The following is a 6000-nucleotide window of genomic DNA, read 5'->3' as shown; positions in this document are numbered from 1 at the left end:
ATTCCACATTACATACCACATTCTATTCCCTTCCATCCCACATTCCATTACATTCCATTGCACAATCCATTCCACATTCAATTCCACTTCCCATTCCACGTTCTATTCCATTCCATTCTATTCCGCAATCCATGACATTCCATTCCATTCCATTCCTGATTCCTTTCCATTCTATTTCACATTCTATTCCACATTGCCTTCCATTCCATTCCACTTTCCATTCCACATTCCATTCCAAATTCCATTCCTTTCCATTCCATATTCCATAATTTTCCAGTCCACATTTCATTCCACAATCCACGCCACCTTGCATTACATTACATTCCACGTTCCATTCCACTTTCTATTCCACGTTCCCTTTCATTCCATTCAACGTTCAATTCCACATACCTTTACATTCCATTCCAGGTTCTCTTCCAATTTCCATTCCACATTGTTCTCCACACTCCATTCCTCATTCCATTCCACGTTCTTTTCCACGTTCCATTCCACTTTCCATTCCACATTCCATTCCACGCTCCATTCCGCATTCCATTCCACGTTCCATTCCAGATTCCATTCCAAGTTCCATTCCACGTTCCATTCCACATTCCTTTCCACATTCCCTTACGTTCCATTACACATCCTATTCCACGTTCCATTCCACATTCCATTCCACATTCCATTCCATTTCATTCCACATTCCTTTCCACATTCCATTCCACATTCAATTCGATTCCATTCCACATTACATTCCACATTGCATTCCATTTCAGTCCGCATTCTAAACGTCATAATATTCCTTTCCTTTCCATATTCCATTCCATTCCAGTGCACATTCAATTCCACATTCCATTCGATGTTCCATTACACATTCCATTCCAGAATCGATTCCACATTCCATTCCATTATATTCCACATTCCTTTCCAGATTGCATTCCATTCCAGTCCACATTCCATTCCATTACATTCCACTTTCCATTCCACATACATTTCCAGATTTCCTTCCGCTTTCCATTCCGTTCCGTTCCACATTCCATTCCACATTCCATTCCACATTCCGTTCCATTCCATTCCACATTCCATTCCACATTCCATTCTTCTCCGTTACACACTCCATTCCATTCCACTCCACATTCCATTCCACGTTCTATTCCATTCCATTCCACATTCCATTCTATTTTATTTCACATTCCATTCGTTTCAATTCCTTATTTCTTTCCATTCCAGTTCCAATCCATTCCATTCCATTCCATTCCATTCCACATTCCACTGCAAATTCCATTCCACATTTCACTCCACATTCTATTCCACATTCCCTTCCATTGCATTCCATATGCCATTCCATTAGATTCCACATTCCTTTCCACATTCCATTCCACATTCCATTCCACATTGCATTCCATTCTATTCCACGTTGCATACCACATTCCATTCCTTTCCACTTTCATTTAAACATTCCATTCCACATTATATTCCTTTCCATTCCACATTCCATTCCAAATTCCATTCCACATTCCATTCCATTCCATTCCACATTCCATTTCATTCCTTTTCACACTTTATTCCACATTCCATTCCGTTCCATTCCACTTTCCATTCCACATTCCATTCCATTCCATTCCTCATTCCATTGCATTCCATTCTCCTTTCCTTTCCACATTCTACTCCATTCCATTCCACATTTGATTCCATTCCATTCCACATTATATTCCACATTATATTCCACATTCCATTCCACCTTCCATTCCATGCCATTTCAGGTTCCTTTCCACATTCCATTCCATTGAATTACACATCCCATTCAATGTTCCATTCAATTTCATTCCACGTTCCATTCTACGTTCCATTCCATTCCATGCCACTTACATTTCCGCATTCCATTCTTCCGTCCATTCCACATTACATTCCGTTTCATTCCACATTCCATTCCACATTCCATTCCTTTCCATTCCACATTCCATGAAACATTCCATTCCATTCCATTCCACAATCCATTCCACTTTCCATTCCATTAGATACCACATTCCTCTCCACTTTCAATTCCATTCCATTGAATTTCATTCCACATTCTTATCCATTTCATTCCACTTTCCATTCAATTCCATTTCACATCCCATTCCATTACATTCCACATTCCAATCTACGTTCCATTCCATTCCATTCCACTTTCCATTCCATTCCATTCCACATTCCATTGCATTCCATTATACATTCCATTGCATTCATTTCCACATTCCATTCATTTCCACATTCCATTCCACATTACATTCACCATTCCATTGCATTCCATTCCACATTCCATTCCTCGTACCATTCCATGTTCCACTCCATTCCATTCCACGTTCCATTCCACATTACATTCCATTCCATTTCAAGTTCCCTACCACATTCCATGCCACATTCCATTCAGTGTTCCATTCCATGTTCCACTCCATTCCATTCCACATTCCTTTCCTTTCCACATTCCATTCCACTTTCCATTCGGCTTTCCATTTTGTTCCATTCCACATTCCATTCCACACTCCCCTTGACATTCCATTCCACGTTCCATTCCACATTCCATTCCACATTCCATTCCAGATTCCATTCCATTCCATTCCACATTCCCTTACAAGTTCCTTTCCACATTCCATTACACGTTGCATACCACCTTCCATTTTATTACATTCCTCATTTCAGTCCACGTTCGATTCCATTGTATTCCGCTTTCCTTTCCACATTCCATTCCACATTCCATTACATTCCATTCCAGATTCCATTCCACATTCCATTCCGCAGTCCATTCCACATTCCATTCCACGTTCCATTTTCCTTCCATTGCATTTCGTTCCACATTCTATTCCACAATCCATTGCATTGCAATTCACCTGCCATTCCACATTCCTTTCCATTCCATTCCATTCCATTCAACATTCAATTCCACATTCTATTCCGCATTCCATTCCGCAATCCAATCCATTCCATTCCACATTCCATTCCATTCCAATGCACATTGCATTCCAAATTTCATTCCATTGCATTCCACATTCCATTCAACGTTCCATTCTACTTTCCATTCTGTTAAATTCCACATTCCATTCCATTCCATACCATTCCATTCCATTCCACGTTCCATTCCAATGCCCATTATACTCCATTCCACATTCCATTCCATTCCATTCCACATTCCATTCCATTTCAATCCATATATCATTCCACATTTCATTCCATTACATTGCACATTCCATTCCTCATTCCATTCCACATTCCAATCCATTCTATTCCATATTCCATTGAATTCCATTCCATTCAATTCCATGTTCCACTCCACATTCCATTCCATTCCATTCCACGTTCCATTCCACATTCAATTCCAGATTGCATTCCATATTCCATTCCGTTCCATTCCACTTTTGATTTCACATTCTTTCCTATGTTACACATTCCATTCCACGTTCTATTAGATGTTATAATCCACTTTCAATTCCATTGCATTTCACTTTCCATTCCACATTCCATTCCATTCCAAGTTCCGTTCCACATACCATTCCACTTTCCATTCAATTCCATTCCACGTTCCATTCCACGTTCCATTCCATTCCATTCCATGTTCCATTCCATATTTCATTGCATTCCATTCCAAGTTCTATTCCACACTCCATTCCACATTCCATTCCAAATTCTATTCCGTTCTATTCCACATTCCTTTCCACAATCCATTCTAAATTCCAATACACTTTCAGTTCCATATTCCATTAAATTCCCTGCCACATTCCATTCCAAATTCCATTCCATTCCATTCCACACACCATTCCACATTCCAATCCACAAACCATTCCATTCTAGTCCACATACCATTCCACATTCCATTCCACTTTCCATTCCACATTCCATTCGATTTCATTCCATGTTCGATTCCACATTCCATTCCATTCCATTAAACTTTCCATTCCACATTCCATTACACATTCCATTCCGTTCCATTGCCCATTCCGTTCCACATTCCATTCCATTCCGTTCCACATTCCTTTCCATTACACTCCACATTTCATTCCACATTCCCTTTCATTCCATTTCACATTCCATTCCAATTGCCATTCCATTGAATTCCATGTTCCATTCCACGTTTCATTCCACATTCCGTTCCAAATTCCATTCCGTATTCCATTCCGTTCCATTCCGCATTCCATTCCACATTCCATTCCAAGTTCCATTCCATTGCATTCCACATTCAATCCATTGCATTCCTCATTCCATTCCATTCAATTGCACATTCAATTCCATTCCACATTCCATTCCATTCCATTCCATTCCACATTCCATTCCATCACATTCCGAATTCCGTTCCATTCTATTGAATTCCATTCCACATTCCCATCTATTCAGTTCCATTCCATCTTCCATTCCATTTCATTCCACATTCCATTCCATTGCATTCCACATTCCATTCCATGTTCCATTCCACGTTGAATTCCATGTTCCATTCCACAACCCATTTCAGGTTCCATTCCTTTCCATTCCACATTCCATTCATTTCCACTACCAATTCCATTCAATTCCATTCCACATTCCATTACATTACAGTCAACATTCCACTTTCCATTCCACATGCCATTCCACATTGAATTCCACATTCTTTTCCACGTTCCATTCCATTTAATTCCACATTCCGTTCTATTCCAATCCACATTCCATTCCACGTTCTATTCCATTCCATCCCCATTCCATTCCATTCCATTCCACATTCCATTCCTTTCAATTCCTCACTTCATTGCATTGCATTGCATTGCATATTCCTTTCCATTCCATTAGTCATTTCATTCCATTCAATTGCATTCCGCATTCCATTCTATTCCATTCCCATTCCATTAAATTCCAATCCATTATATTGCACATTCCATTCCATTCCATTCCACGTTACATTCCATTCCATTCTAAATTCCATTCCATATACCGTTCCACATTACAGTGCTTTCCATTTTGCAATCCATTCCACATTTCATTCCATTCCATTTCACATTGCATTCCACATTCCATTCCATTACATTCGACATTCCATTGCACATTGCATTGCATTCCATTCAACATTCCTTTCCATTCAACTCCACCTTCCATTCCACATTCCTTTCCATTCCATTCCACATTAAATTGCACATTTCATTCCACATTTCATTCCATGTTCCGTTCCATTCATTTCCACGTTCCATTCCATGTTACATTACACATTCCATTCCACATTTCATTCCACATTGCATTCCGTTCCATTCCACATTCCATTCCATTGCATTCCACGTTCCATACTACATTTCATTCCATATCCAATTCCGCATTCCATTCCACAATCCATTCCACATTCCATTCCAAATTCCATTGCATTACACATTCCATTCCATTCCACATTCCATTTCATTCCATTCCACATTCCATTACAAATTCCATTCCATATTCCATTCCATTCCATTCCAATACACATTCCAATCCTTTCCATTCCACATTCCATTCCACCTTCCATTCCACATTCCATTCCAAATTCCATCCCATTGCATTCCATTTTCCATTCCATTTCTTTCCACGTTCCATACCATTATATTCCACAATTCTTTCCATTCCATTCCATATTCTATTCCTTTTAACATTCTATTCCATTCCGTTCCTTTCCACCTTCCATTCCACATTCCATTCCATTCCATTCCACATTCAATTGCACATTCCATCCCATTCCATTCGACATTCCATTCCATTTCTTTCCACATTCCATTTGACATTCCATTCCACATTTCATTTCATTCCATTACACTTTCCGTTCCACATTCCATTGAATTCCATTCCAAGTACTATTGCACTCCATTCCACATTGCATTTCATTCCATTCCACATTCCACATTCCATTCCACGTTCCATTCCACCTTCCATTAAATGTTCCATTCCATTCCATTCCAAGATGCACTCCACGTTGCATTCCATTCAATTCCCAATTACATTCCATTCCATTCTACATTCCATTGCATTCCATTCCATTAACCATTCCAATCTTTTTTA

This window comes from Pongo abelii, chromosome 14 (assembly GCF_028885655.2).
Source record: "Pongo abelii isolate AG06213 chromosome 14, NHGRI_mPonAbe1-v2.0_pri, whole genome shotgun sequence".
In the NCBI taxonomy this organism is placed as follows: domain Eukaryota; kingdom Metazoa; phylum Chordata; class Mammalia; order Primates; family Hominidae; genus Pongo; species Pongo abelii.
Note: the sequence above shows the minus strand (reverse complement) of the source record.